The following is a 16,278-nucleotide window of genomic DNA, read 5'->3' as shown; positions in this document are numbered from 1 at the left end:
TCTGTAAGTGCTCTAACCACTGAGAATCATATTAAATACACTGGACACCTCTTAGGCTTATGAGAAATACGTTCTGCTCAGTTCAGTTCTGCTCCATTTTCCAAAAATGATTCTAGATACTTCCCCTCAGGAAACAATCCTGTCTGGATTGAGGAGCAGCTCTGAAAAAGGATTGGAGATCTTTCGGGTAAGATTGGAAATAGCTATGATTTCAGAGACAGGCTGACTCATAGTGTTTCATATTGGCCAGATGGTCCTAGCCATGTGATTGTCGGTGCCTGTTCAAGTGTCTGCTGCGACACTTTGCGCTGCTGGGATTCTTACGCTGTAGAGATAGATTAGGCATTTCATGTAATATTCTCTATTGGCCAAATACGAAATCAGTATTTAAAAAAATATCATGGCAGCACTAGCACAGCGTAAATATCAGAGCCTACCTTCTTCTGACTGCTGTATTTTTTTTAAGACATAATCCTTCTTGAAGAGCTTACATTTAAAAAAGCCTATATCTTCCATCTGACACCAAAAAAAAGTGTTGACTCTGTGCATGTTATGCATTTAAATTTAAGGACTTCAGACAAATATTTTGTTTTGTAGTCTACAAACATATAATATAAAACTTGACAGGGTATCTCTGATAACCACATATTAGCAATTGTGACAAAACAAATCTTAATAAAATGTACTTTTGCAGAAAATATTGAAATAAATGAAAGATTATATTAGTTCTTATATATAGTAAATGGATAGTAATGTACCAAATCTATTATCCCACTACTGGATTCAAAGTTTAAAAGAAAATGTCCTGGTAAAGTTATTTACAGTACAGCTACTCTAGAACCTTTCTGTAATACTGCCTATACTTCTCAAATAGAATTTTCTCAGCACATTATTTTTTTTTTTTTTGCATTCCATGCCCAGCTCTACTCATGAATGTTCTGGTATCAAAAAGCACTAAAGCACTTCTGAATTCAAAAACAGTATTTATCACAGGGTTCTCATCGATCGGCTACTGGCATGGTGGTTCAAGTGCGTTGTAGGGAATAAAGGTGAAAGGTAGCCTGCCTGTTTGACCTTCAGCTCATGCATTCAAGATACTTTAATGATGTCTTCATCCCACTGATGACTGCATAGACTGTCAGCTGGCATATGTGCATAGTGCACCACAAAACCACAGCAAGTAGAGCTGCGTGGTATGCTGGGCCCAAGATAACAACTGCTGCCTCTCAGAAGGGTTAATTGGCTCAAGCATAGTGCCATATGATTGAAGGATATCTAATTTTGGTTCTGATACTAATTCAGTAGCTATTATTTTCAATACCTCATGACATCCCAGTGCATGTTTTAAAAATGCTCTTACAGTACTTAAAGTCCATTCATTTTGCTCTTCAATAATTAATGTTTGTTTTCTAAAAATATATGTGCATATCCTTTCAGTTTGGAAAACTAGCTTTAGTAATGTTTAGAATCTCTTATTTTTAATACTTTTGTTGGTATTTGACCTTAAATAACCTTGGTACAGATGCCTGTTGCACTAGGAGCTAATACAGCTTTGAGAAGATACTGAGAACATGGAGACAAATTTCTGAACCTGCAGTTGCAGCTAAAGCTAAAGTATATGGTGTCTCTAACATATTGCTCTAACAGAGCAATAGAGTACTTTTAAGTTCCTTGCTCTTTTCCAATGTAGGTGACAGTGTTTCCTGACAGCCTCTACAACAGCTGGGAATCACTAAGACATGACGTACCTCTTGCTCCTCATCTGTTTCCTTGATTCCCAAGACATGGGCATGAGTCAGGGTCCTTTATCAAAATGTTCCTCAAATGTTATGTTGAAGGCGCTCTCTGGACCTTAGGATGGAAAATCCAATAGTGCAGACTCAGGAATTTCTGATTAGGCTTATCTAAATGAAAATCTTCTTTAAATATTAAGAACATAGCTGCCTTAGATTATTTCCTACTGGTCAAATTTCTTCCGTCAAATATAAATCTTTCCTCTGTGCTGAGCTTTTGTGAGTTGGATGTTCCTGGTGTTGGGAGAAATTCTTTTCTTGGATAGGAAGGTGGAAATATAGAGGAATCCTACCGAAATCAGTGGGGCTACTGCAGAGACAGATCCATAAATTGTCGCTCTGGCAATTCATTACTTCAAATTTTTATCATTTATTTTCTTGTGAACCCAACATTTCACGATCTTTAAAATAATAAAACTCTTCAAAACACACAGAATGTCACTTTCTTGTAATTGATGAGATTAATATTCTATGTTGCCACAGAACTACACTTTCTTGTACTGGATTGGATTAATATTCTATATTGCCATAGAATTACACTGTGTTATCTACCCTCCCCTGTGAAATTAAAAGGTAAACACGGCCCCATTTTCTAAGATTTGAGGTTTTTTCTGTCTTTTTCTTTTTGTATATAAATGCCAGAATATAGTGCAAAATAAAAAATGATTCCTAGCATAGATGTACGCTTGAGAGAATCACTCTTGCATATATATAAAAAAATCTTCCAATTATATTGCAATCAAATCATATAACATGTCTAGTGAAATTAAGTTAAGAATAGATATTAAAGACAAAATGAAGAAAGAATGAAACTGTATTCCGGAAGGAGAAGGGATAGGACAAGAGAAGATTTCTGATAGATGTTAAATGGTAGGCAGTGTCTTTTTACATGTTGATAGAAGAAAACATTGAATAATTCCAGTCTGTTCTACGTTTTCATATGATACCAGCAATGAGAAGTGAATAACCATCACTAGAAGACAAGACCGAGTCCAGAGAGTTTCTGCTACTCACAGTGTAGAACTGGAAACTGGAAATTGCAGAATTATCAGAATCTACTGGATTTAGGAAATTTGTAGCAAGGAGAAGGTCTAGCCTTTTTGCATGACTGATGTCTTGGAATGTTTTTTTGTCATGTACACAAGGAGAGTCTAGAAAATTTATTCTATTTCACACCCTGTCTCTCTCCTGATAAAGAAAGTAGATGCAGAAGAGCAATAGAGTACTTTTAAGTTCCTTGCTCTTTTCCAATGTAGGGCCAAAACTGGGGTCATTATTCAAGTATTTTGCATTTTTAACACAAAGATCATCTCATTTTTAATAATGAAAAAAGGAGACAACTTGATAACAACTGTAAGACATGTTTTCACCATTTTTCAACAGTGGAAGTAATACTAGTGTTTACTTCTCATATTCTTGTATCACTGAGGATCCAGGCAGGTCTATAGAATCGTTCTGCTGAAGTATTATTAATTCCTTACAGGAGACTATGTCTGACTGTGCTCTAATCTAATCTACAGCATGCTTCTACATTCTATTAAAAATTACCATATTACTTAAGGGTAAAATTTAAACGACAAAACCAAAACAGATTAGTAGCAAGACCTATTAATCTGTAATAGTAACTGCAACATATTTTACATGATATGGTTTAATCTTCTTTGCCAAACTGGAAAGATTTTGCACCTGACCAAGTAAACTAGGAATTCTAAAAATTAAATAATATCTTGAATCTATTAGAATCCTTTTCTTTGGTTGATGTCTTACCTCTCATTCATAAGTATTCTAAAATATTGGTATCCTTTTCATCTCTACAGGATGTTAACACAGGTACCACAAAAGAGTAACACTGTCAAAAGGAAGGAACAAGCAAACAGCTTCATATTCACAAGTCCATGGTTGCATGCCTTGTCAAATGCTAAATGAAAAAAAAAAAAATCACAACATATGCCCAGTTTATAATTCCTTCTTTTTTTTCTTTTCCTTTATTTCTGATTTTTTTCTGATTTTTTTTTATCCTTGGCACTCCTATCTCTTCTCTGAACAAAAAACTTTCAAAGGGGATGACCTTCAAACCTTCAGACCTCTCCCTTTGAAATAGACTCTTTACTTTCTCATGGTTGTGTCATAAGGGTGTCTGTGACATTGAAACACAAAGAGTTCTCTTCTCCCCTCATTTTCACATTCACATGTCTCAATCTACCAAAACTGTTTTGGTAAATCAGCAGAAATCATGTCATACTCTGGCATTCTAACTATTTATAAAATAATTGTTACATGCACTTTTCACTAGATGCAAGTGTGAGAACGTGAGGTAGCAGGAAGAGCTATGGGTGTAGCAGGAAAAGATAAATAGTTGATGTGAAGTTTCTCTTGTCTCATGATACACCATTTTCTGAGTTGTTTATGCTGCTGTGCAATGCCCCAGTAACACACATACACACACATACACACACACATGCACACAGACGCATACATATTTTCGACTTCCTGGAGGCTAGGTGATTTTTGTCTGTTTTTTTGGGTTTTTTTTCTACAACCTGTGAAACAGTTGCTTAATACGCTTGGTTTAAATGTTTCTAATTCCTGAAAATATATTCAGTAAAAATAGAATTCAGACCTACATGTAACTTATATCACTTTCCAAGGACTTCTTTAGCAGAAAATTCTTCTTTTAAGGGAGGCCTGTTTATCTCCATTGTTTTGCAGCATCATGATCTCATTATACACTTACAAAAAAAAAAAGGAAAAAAAAGAAAAAAATGACAACACAGTGACAATAAAGGAAATAATAGAGGAGAAACTACAGCAAGAATTATATTAGTAATTTCATATTTTTGATTTCTACAACCAGTTTGGTCATAAAACATAATGCAGATAAATTATTGACTTTATAGTCAATAGTCAATATTACTGAAATATTCCTTAGCCAACTGTAAAGTTTATTATTTTATGCAAAATGGAGAGTATGGAAAGAGAAGAGAAAAGTGTACATGTATATTTCCTTTTCATAGGTAAAATTTAAGCAAACTCTGATGCCTTTGAAAACAAAACATCCTGTGCCTCAAAGTAGGTAGGTGTTTCAGTTTAGGTTTTCTGTATCTACAAGAAATGTGAGTAGTAATTGTATTTTTTCTGTGTCACTTTAAAAAAAAATCTGTTCAACATCCACACTGCCAATGAATTGATTGCAGCTGTAGTATCAAACTGAGATAAAGAGGAAACTGTAACGGTAAGAGATCTACATTTGAATTTAAGACTGAAAATGACTGAAATATACCAATAAACCAAACTGACTTTTTAGATTGACTTACCTACTGAATTCAACTGTAAAAATCATAGTGGCATCTTTTGTGAGGCAAAGTGATAAAAACCTTTCAGGGATTGACAAGGAATTGCCTGAGGATTTCCTTTAAGAATTAGGTAAAGTTAGATATAGTTTTTAAATAAAAACTTGATGGTTAATTCATTGTTCTTATTCTGTTCAGTTAAAATCACAGTACAAGATTTTTGTAAGGAAAGACTTAGCTCTGCTGATTGGCACTGGCTGACGAACAGTTTACTGCAAACAGAGGATAGATTCTGCAAAAATTAATTTACAAGATTGCTATTAGTATACTGAGATGACACGGACTGATCTCTTCGCATAGCTTTGCTACTCTTCCAGCCAGTAGAAGTAAGGATGTCTCTATTTCAGTAAAGGGATTTGAAAAAGACCACTCAAAAGTGTTGTTCTCGAGTAATCTTAACACTAAAACTCAGACTGGTGGAAACTCTCTTTGAAGCTCCTCAAAAGCCCATCGCCTTCAGTCCACCGTTTTTGGAGACCTCAGCTTTACAGGGCTTTTAATCAAAACTTTTTTTATTATCTCAGTAACAAACTTTTCCCAATAAAAATATCCAAATTCACTTTGACTGGACAGACACTTTTTATTTCATGTGCTGATCAGTTTTTTTCTAATATCTTCCATTATTTTTTTTCACATGCCTGACTCATATCAGACCTTCAAATGTGTCAAATCTCACAGATGTGTCTCCATAACAACTAACAGCACAAGCAATACACAGGAGCAGGGGAGAGGGAGAGGGAGAAGTGAGGAGGGAGTCAACAAGATCTTTTTCTTCAACTAGAAATGATGTGTATGTCCTCTTTGCATGTACTGAAAGTTATCAAACTTCCAGTGTTACCACTCTGACCCTTTCTTACAGAACATTTGATAGTGTAATACTAACATTTCAGGACATAAAAGTATGGAATAGTCATTTTAATTCTTAACAAGAACAATGCAACAAGGTATCCCCCCCAAAACAAATCAGATGAAGACTTCACGTCAAACTTCCCTATCCCATTCTGCAGAAGTACCTATATTATAAAAAGCTATCTTAGGCACAAACAGGGATTTTTAAAAATAACTTACTGAGCTAGTTTTATCACCATGGTAAGACCATTTTCCTTCCCATCAAGGGAAGGAACAGCAGAGAAAGCGGAAGGCAAAGGGGAGGGGAAAAAGGAGAAAGTGCTTAATATAATTTTTCAGTAATTTCAGTGAAACTGATCGTTAGATTATTTTAACTACAGTGAGTCAGATCTTTACTAAACATCATATAAGTAGTTGAGGGTTTAACATAAACCTGATTAAGAGGAAAATTATGCTATTGATACAGCTTCAATGTTGGTAATATTTTTATTTTGTTATCAACGTTTTTGATGCTTGTTGCATATGTGACAAGGTACTCTCTTCTGTTTTTTTATTCACAATTTTAATAGAAAAATAGAGGAAGATAACGTGTGTTTTGTAATATTTCCAAGTTTTTAAAACAGATTTAGGAAATGACAGTTGATTTTAATTTACCGAATGCCTTTTTCCAGCATTATTCATCATTTGCAAAATATAGACAGATTTGATGACTAACAAAATATTCAAGAAGAACTTCAATTTGAAACAAGGGCTTTAAGATGCACTGATTCTCATTATAACTCTAGGATGTCACATTACTTCATCTGTGAGATGAAATGAGGGACTGTTTAATTATATATATGTATGCATTTAAAAATATAGGAAGTCTTTATTTGGAAGTGTTATTTTTACATCATTTATTTAATCAATTCTGTACCTAGATTTGTTACAGTACAAAAAAGTCTGAGGTTTAAATAAAGGTGATGCAAATGTAAAAAATCAGAGCTGTTGGTTTAAATTCAGTTAAAAATAGATTGTGGTTGTTTATCAGCCCATGAAAGAAAATCATTCTTAAACACTTAATTAAATATATTATTTATTTCCTACAGAAAGATGAAGTTAGCAGTAACAAGTTATTTTTTTGCCAATTGCTATCTCAAACTTGAAAGCTGGCTGCTTCAGAAGGGCTGACCCTAACCTCTTCCAGTCATATGCCTTTAAAATGTAACCCTGCAGCACTATCAAGTTTCCTCTTTCTATCACATATTATACATGCACAAGTGTAAAAAATTGCTAACCTCATAAAAAAAGTTATCCATTAAAAATTCTTGGCAACAGGGATTAGAACTCAGGACTCCTCACTTCTAAATAAACTATTTCACCCATGGGACAGATAGCTGAGGTCCTACTAGCTTATTCAAAATCTTTCCAAATTACAAGACTTCAAAATAGTGACTGACCAGTTTTCAAAAGACTTACTATAACTTTCAGACTTTTACCGTTGCCCTTGTGTTCACTTTCCTCATTGACCAATTACACTGGAACTACCGTTGATCCACATGTAGATGAGAGAGGCACTCTGACAGTTTTTATAGGTCTGATTTGTGAACGTTAATGGGATTCCTTCTGAGTGGACAAAAGATTAACAAGGTAAAGTTGTGTTGTACTCATAATACAAATAGAGGGGTTTAGTTCAAGGAACTTTCCCTTAATTATTTTGCCCTGAGTTGTTTTCCATACTTTTAAAAACAAATTTGCTGAAGACGAATTATACATTTTGGTGACCTCCTCTTGTTGAGCTTCTATTAGTTGCTGTTGAACTCTGACGGAACTTTTGCAAAACAGCTCAATACCTTCCCATCTCAAAAGACAACATAACCATTAAGCTTTTTGTAAATATTTTATAACATCTGGCTGGGGCTTCTGTTTCCTTTCACAGACTAATATTCGTCACACATTTTTCATCAACGTTTCAGAAGAAATACAGATTTCACCTAAGGATCTTATGATTGATGCTCTTATCAGGGTTTCTCTCCTTCGTTATAATGAACATTTCTCCTAGAGCATTTTTATCTAAACCCAGGATGAATTTATGATAAATTTTCTCCTTCCATGAATACAGTTATATATATGCTCCACATAATAAATGACAAGTGAATAGTTCCCAGAAATAACTTATGGAAAATGGCACATTTTTCATTACAATTTAACAGTTTCATGGAAAAAAAAAAAAAAGAGTAAACCAACATATCATTCTTTTCATCCATGTTTTGAAAAAGAATTGGGTTAGCAAATCCAGGTACCTTTCATCAAATTCCATGAACTTAAAAAATAAACACTATTCCTAGGTATTAAATTTAAATTTCTATGCACAGAACTAAGAGTGCTAATGTGATATAAATGCCATGCACCTATTTTTGGGTCAGCTTCAGAAGAACCAAATGACATAAAAAGTGAAGTTCGTAGAAATTTGCAAAGGTAAAGCAAAGGTAAATATTTGTCAGCCTCTTGGAAATTTAAGTTAGGAAAAATGGTATAAATATCAGTATTAGGCAGGATGGATGCAGTTATTATTGTAGAGTGATCAAAGAGAGGTTTGTGAAAATTGACTTTTAAAGCTTATTTCATATTTATGTATGGTGAGAAATAATTGCTCTAGGAATATTGAATATTAATCTACAATTAAACTTATTTAATTCTAAGATTAAGTACTGTTTGTAGGAGTTTGAAAGTGATCATTCTTCAGCTACTTTGCTTTAGCTGTGGCATGGTATATTAGTAAACTCAGAAGAAATGATTTATTATTTTATTCTTTCTAGGGAAAAATAAGACAACAATAAAAACAAACCCACAACAATGTTATCATCTAGTAATTAAATGATGACAATAGTCCCAAAAGAACACTGTTCTTCTAGACATAGGATTTCTGCCAAGAATGCCTTGGAAGTCTTGTGTGGCTTGATAGGTGATGTTTGCTAAGCTGATATGATTTTTCTCACACTGAACCTGTTTCATTAATTTGATATGTGAGAAATAAATATTTGCTCTGCAATTAACTGGAGATTATTATGGTCTAATGGAACTTTCCTGCACAAGCAGATGCTCAGTCCCTTAGATGCATAAAAAGTACATCAGAACTTGGTAAATAGAATGAAGCTGTGCAGAAAAATATTGTTAAAGACATTTAATTGATGAACAAAATTGATGCTTATGTAACAGTTTTGGCTTTGCTTAATTGAAGTATTGAAGGAAAAAAAAAGCAGTTGTCATGTGTACTGATATGTTTGCCAAAGCTCTGGAAATTATACTGAAATTACAGACAGTAAAAGTAACAAACTTTTTTTTAACAAAAATATACCCTTGTTTCCAGAGTCTTATATATTTATCTTATATATATATAGCATTTAATAAAGCTAACTATGTTCTTGTATGTTCATATGAAACAGGAAGTGAAAATCTTGTAGTGCCTGTGTTTAACCACCCTCACAGTGAAGACATGTTTTCTCTCTAAACATCGCTGTCTTTTTTTTTTTTTTTTTTAATACCGGTCACCATTATGGAAAGTTCTTTGAAAGTCTCTAGATACAAGAACAGATCTTTTTTACCATAGAAAGAAAATTCAAACATCTCAGTCAAAAGCAAGATTGACATGCACATCTATATGCTTCTTGAAGATTACTTCTATATGGAAATTTACTTCTTAGTGCTATGAGCCAAGCTAAAATGTCAAGCTAAGTTAAAATGTTAAACTGTATAATGAATTAGCTTTCAATTTTGATCTTAAGGTTTCATTTGCTACAGAATCTTTAAATATTGATTACATTAACAATGTTATTTAAAATAACTATGAAATTAAATTAAAATCTGATGTATTAAGGGAACGTTCTGGCAGCAAAGGTCAGCATTCAAAAATCAAAAAATGACAAAATTTGAGATAGATAGTGCACAATGAATTTGGGAAAGGAACAGTATTTGTTTTCATTTTCATTGCTCAATAAGGTCCTTTCTTATTAACTTTAGAATATCCATCTTGTACGTTGTAGTCAGCTCAAAAAACACATGGGTGTTAATTTAGCGAGGTCTACTGGCTTCAGAAAGTTTAACTGATGTTTTCTGTTCTGTTAACAAATCCTAACTCAGAATAAAGCAGAGATTTGTGTGTTTGAAGGAACCTAGAAAGGCAGAAAATGTCTGTTCTTTATGAAATATAGGTCTATTAAATGATAGACCAAATTTGTTCTCAAAAATACCTAATGCAGAAACAGCAAATGTGAACAAACTTAGAGAATTTACAGGTGGTGAAAAATAGCCACAGAATACTCTCCCAGATATCTCTCTCTGTTTTATGGTATAAAACACATTGAAAATAAAAGTTTTTGTCCAATGGTAGCTACTTGAATATGAAATCTCATAGCACAAGGAAAGAAATGGAAATGGAAAACTGTTAGAACTGAATCTCAGCATTGAAGATGACATCACTTGTAAGCCAATTTACAGATACTAGTTTTCCTCCTCCTCCTATTTAAAAAAAAAAAAAAGTAATATTGTAGCAGGATTTAGTTCCCACTCCCAAGTGATCATAACCCCTTTGTCCTTGGCACCTTTTTGGTGAGGATCTGGCTCATTCATGCTATGGTATTTTAAGTGCCGTGCATGCACGGACTGTAAATCTCCCGAGTTTCTTGCTGAGCAGCTCCTAGGGAGCATTTCAAGTCCTGGCAGTAATCTGCTCTAATCTCAGTTCTGAGCTGAAGCACACGTGGAGAACTGAGGCTGGATGTAAGGATCAGCAGCGCAGAAAGTGCTGGGGAGACAAACTCATGGCAGAGTGACTCTGAGAGAGGCAACAAAAGAAAGACACCCTCCAACAAAACCAAATACTGAGATTAGTGGTCTTGTAGACACTGCAATGGGCAGCTACAACCCTGCTGCTGTTGAACCCGCCATGCTCAGCACCTCTCCTTCTGCTACAGCACGGATCTGCCTCTCCCCAGCAGAGGCCGCGAGGTAGCTGGTAAGGGACGCACAGCCAGCCCCTACTCCTTCCTTTCACACTGTCTCCCATTTTGCTTCCAAACTCTTCTTTCTCCTATTGCTGTAGGGAGCAGCTCTGCAGGCAATTGGGTATCCTAAATGTTATTTTATTCTCCCTTATGGGTGTTGCACATTCAGCTTTGCCTGTGCTACTGAAACACACTAAGGTTCAGCTGTGCACTGGAAAGTTGTTGACTCATGGGCCACACCTCTACGACAACTCATAAAAACAGGCATACTGCTTCACCACTACATTTAACCAAAGCAGTAATATCTCATCCTAGCTTCTGCACAGTCAGAATCTCACCCACAAGCAACTTGCAGGAGGGTCAGCATTCTCATAGCAAAGCTACTTTACAAATAACGTAACATAGATGTAAGGATGTGGAGAGGTTAGAGGGCATCTGTGCCTGAAACAACGCTTGTTAACCAGGACCAACTGTGATAATAATTTGCTATGATATTCACCACAAAATATTACAATCTATACCCAGAAAACGTTCACTGATGAAAAGGATATTAGAGAAAGAGGAACAGATAATATATTCATGTTACGAAATATAAAATGATTCCCATTGTAATAGTATTTTGCCACATAACACAAAGCAAGCTTCTGTAATATGGCCCATTACAATGAATAAGCCACAAAGCCAATATCCCATCTTAGGAAAGAGATATCCTTCTCTGAGACTTTTTAAGAGAGCCTGTCCTGACAGCTGTAAGAAGAACTTAACTAGGTAAAAGATCAAATGGATGCCTTCTCATTTAGGTCCCCTTGAAGGTCATGTGGTTTCTTTGGTTAGCAGTGTATTTCTTCTGAGGGTTTTACAGACAGGTCTATTTGCTTTCTGTTTACTTTTGTCACCATTGGAAACTATGTACTTCTCATATCTCAACTGCTAACTAGTAATAAAACAGCACAGCTGGGGGCAGGCTACCAGTTGAATGAGGTAATAACAGGGTACGTTAGAAAACACTAAGGCTGTTACCGTGGTGATCAGGAGGAAAAGAAATACTACCATGAGACATAATAAAAAAACTGATAATGATTTGTAATCAACCACAACAACGTTACATCAGGGCAGGTAGGAAGGGCAGAAGGTAAAGGTCTGAGCTGAAATTATGGTGAGCGCAGATATCTTCAAAAGTAGCATTTTGGAAATTTTTTACTATCTGCTGATTAGCTCTGCCAAATCATCTGCAGAGTTTGTTAAGTGGCATCGCACGACCAGGCTGGCAGAATCCCCTTTGCACTGAAAAAGAGGAGCTCATGTTCAGACAGGCTGAATCTTGACTGTGTGACCCCACCTGTAAAACTCTCAGAAACAAATTTCATAGAAAATCTCTAATGAGAAATAGGACTGCTTATTCAAAGGTATTTGAAAAGTTTGTTAACGCTTGTTCCAATTTCATCACAGCAGAGAAACACAGAAAACTTACAAAGACAGTTAAAAACATTAGGCTTTCCCTTAATATAATTTGTAAATATAGGACACAGAGGTGCAATTCAATATGCAACCTCTGTCCTCAGCAGTTGGCCCTGATCATTTCAAAATGTCCTGTCAACCCTCTGTCATGTATAGGACACTTCTGTTCTGTTCTTTTCTTCACTCTTTGTCTCAGCTCCTCTCCTTTTCTTTCCTTCTTTATTCTTCCTTTTCCCTTCCTTTCCCCAGATAAACAGACTTTGAAAAGGGAAGGTCACACATGAAAAAATTACGGCAGAGATTTATCATATTGAAATAGTTTTCTACACTTTAATTAAGCTTCCATCTTCTCAGTGCGCAAATACCTACAACAATCTCTTAAATTAAATGATCTTAGGGAACAGACCCCTTTTATCATTAACAGGCAAACATAACAGTGTAGCAGGGACTGTGTTCAAGAGTGATGTTTGGCATTCAGAAGTTACCAGATCTATCCTGCTTTTGAACTACATTTTTTTTAATGAAAACCATAATATCTGAGTGATGCTTTAAAAGGCATGCTTGTTAAATAATACTGAGGCCTTCACTATTTCACTAGAAATCTTGAGTCTTATCCTGAGCCTGTCTAGGGACTTTACTGAGCTGCTGATGAAGATCTTTGGGAACGTACCTAAAGCAAACAATTCTGAACAATATCTGCAACTTGGCTTTAAACTGCATAAACCACACAGTAGTATTGCTGCATGTCAGCAAATGCACAATAGCTGAGACAGATGCTGTTCTGACCTCTATTTATTTGGGTCTGACAGCTGGTTTAGATTCCATCTGCCACCCTTTTAGGATGCCACCTGAGAATGACGTTGCTGATGTGTCATGATGCCCAAGTGCTGCCATTTATTAGATACTTATGGTTCAGCAAATGGGGGCAAAACTTAAATGAAAAAAAAAGCTGCTACTATACCTGCTGCAGAAGACTTGGCTCCTAGCCTGACTGCCTTTATAAAGTGAAAAGTCCTTAAAATATTTCTCATGTGAGAGGAGTATTTAATTCAAGTTTCAAAGACAAAAATTAAATCCTGTTTCAGCACAACAGTGATAAAATAAAGGAAGCAGCTAACAGAGGCAGAGAATAGACGCATCAGTTTGTGTAGAAGAATGCCAGAAGGTAAAGAAGGCACCTTCATTTAGTAGTTGTGTATGCTACCCTAGGTATGGTCATGACACGCTGCAGAGCACATTCCCCAGTGGCTGTTGGAGGTGCTGCATCGGCTGTGTCTGAGGCTTCAACCCAGACAGACCCTCAGACAGCAGATGCAGCTCTACAGGTGTCAGGCTGCAGGGAGTGCCTGGGGCCTCTCCATGAGGCCTGGGCTGACAGTCAGCTCTCCTGTGTGAGGTGTGCTGTGGTTGATCAATTGTATGGCCAGATAAAGGAGTTACGGGAGGAACTCAGTAGGCTGCGTAGCATCCGAGAGGATGAGCAGGAGATTGACAGGGTATTCTCGGAGACTGTGCAGCTCCAGGAGTCCTCACCCACAGCTGCAGTGGAGTTGTCAGAGGGCTCAGCACCATGTGTAAAGATGCATCATAACATTGTAGAAGGAGGCAGGAAATTGGTCACTTCTCGTAGAAGAAAGGTTCTTGCTCCTCCTCAAGGCTTGCCTTTGAGGAATAAGTTTAGTGCCCTCCAAGCTGAGGAGAGGCTGGGCATGGCTTCTAGGGAAGCTACTGGCCTGACAGACCCTGTGCCATGCAGGAACACCCAGAAGAAGTGGCGAGTGATTGCTGTGGGTGACTCCCTGCTGCAGGGGACAGAGGCACCTATCTGCCCACCTGACCTCTTGTCTAGAGAGGTTTGCTGCCTGCCAGAGGCTCAAATAAGAGATGTCATGGAAAGACTGCCAAGGCTTGTCCATGCACCAGGCTATTACTCTCTGCTGCTCTTCCATGTGGGCACTAATGGCAAAAGGCACAAAGGGCAAACTGGGTACCATCAAACAGGACTTCAGAGCTCTGGGAATGGTGATTAAGGGTCTGGGAGCCCAGGTCATTTTCTCCTCAATCTTGCCTGTGAGGGGGAAGGGACAGGAGGAGGAGTAGATGAGTTTTCCAAGTTAACAACTGGCTGTGCCACTGGTGTTGGCAACAGAGTTTTGGTTTCTATGACCATGGGACCCTGTTTGAAGATCAACAGCTGATGGGGAGAGATGGGATCCAGCTTACCAAGCGGGGCACGCGTGTCTTTGCCAACAGGTTGGCCAGCCTGGTAAGGAGGGCTTTAAACTAGGCAGGATGGGGGAAGGGGAGTGGTATAGTGGCAGGGGAGTCAGTAAAACACCGCTCAAGTCAGGATGCCTCCAGTGGGTGCACGCAGCCAGGGGAGACAGCATAGGACATGGCTATGGAGGCTCCTCTTGCACCTCTCCTGGGAAGCCTGCGTGCTTGACTGGCTCTCTGAAATGCCTGTATACCAGTGTATGCAGCATGGGGAATAAGCAGAAAGAGTTAGAGATCTGTGTGCGGTCGCAGGGCCATGATCTCATTGCAGTGACAGAGACATGGTGGGATAGTTCACATGACTGGGATGCTGTCATGGATGCCTATGTGCTTTTTAGGAAAGACAGGCCAGGAAGGCGAGGTGGTGGAGTTGCTCTTTATGTGAGGGAGCAACTAGAATGTATGAAGCTCTGCCTCGGGGTGGATGAAGAGCAAGTTGAGAGCCTATGGGTAAGGATTAAAGGGCAGGGTAACATGGGTGACACTGTTGTGGGGGTCTACTACAGGCCACCTGACCAGGAGGAAGTTGTCAATGAGGCCTTCTACCGACAGCTGGAAGTAGCCTCACGATCACAGGCCCTGGTTCTCCTGGGGGACTTCAACCACCCTGACATCTGTTGGCAAGACAGCACAGCTAGGCACAAACAGTCCAAGAGGTTCCTGCAGAGCACTGATGATAATTTCTTGACCCAGGTGGTGGAGACGCCAACGAGGAGAGGTGCAATGCTAGACCTTGTACTAACAAACAAAGAAGGTCTAGTTGGAGATGTGAAGGTTGGGGGCAGCCTTGGCTGCAGTGACCGTGAGAGTGACTGTGGAGTTGAGGATCCTACGAGGAGGGAGCAGGGCTTTAAGTAGGATCACAACCCTGGACTTCAGGAGAGCAAATTTTGAGCTTTTCAGGGGCCTGCTTGGAGGAATCTCCTGGGGTAGGGCCTTGAAGGAAGAGGGGTCCAAGAAAGCTGGTTAATCTTCAAGCATCACCTCCTCCAGGCTCAAGAGCAGTGCATCCCTCTGAGGAAGAAATCCAGCAAAGCGGGCAGGAGACCTGCATGGATGAGCAAGGAACTCCTGGGCAAAACTCCAACAGAGGAAAGAGGTCTACAGAATGTGGAAAAGGGGACAGGCCACTTGGGAGGAATACAGGGACGTTGTCAGAGTGTGCAGGGATGCGACAAGGAAGGCCAAGGCCCAGTTGGAATTAAACCTGGCAAGAGATGTCAAGGACAACAAGAAGGGGTTCTTCCAATACATCAATAGCAAAAGGAAGACTAGGGAAAACGTGGGCCCGCTGCTGAATGGGGCGGGTGCCCTGGTGACAAAGGATACAGAGAAGGCAGAGTTATTGAATGCTGCCTTTGCTTCCGTCTTCACTGCTAAGGCCAGTGCTCAGGAATTCCAGACCCTGGAGACAAGAGAGGAAGTCTGGAGAAAGGAAGACTCTCCCTTGGTTGAGGAGGATCGGGTTAGAGATCTTTTGTCCAAACTTGACATCCATAAATCCATGGGCCCTGACGGGATGCACCCACGAGTGCTGAGAGGTGTGCGGTTGTTATCACTAGGCCACTC

The sequence above is a fragment of the Struthio camelus genome, chromosome 1 (genome assembly GCF_040807025.1).
Source record: "Struthio camelus isolate bStrCam1 chromosome 1, bStrCam1.hap1, whole genome shotgun sequence".
In the NCBI taxonomy this organism is placed as follows: domain Eukaryota; kingdom Metazoa; phylum Chordata; class Aves; order Struthioniformes; family Struthionidae; genus Struthio; species Struthio camelus.
Note: the sequence above shows the minus strand (reverse complement) of the source record.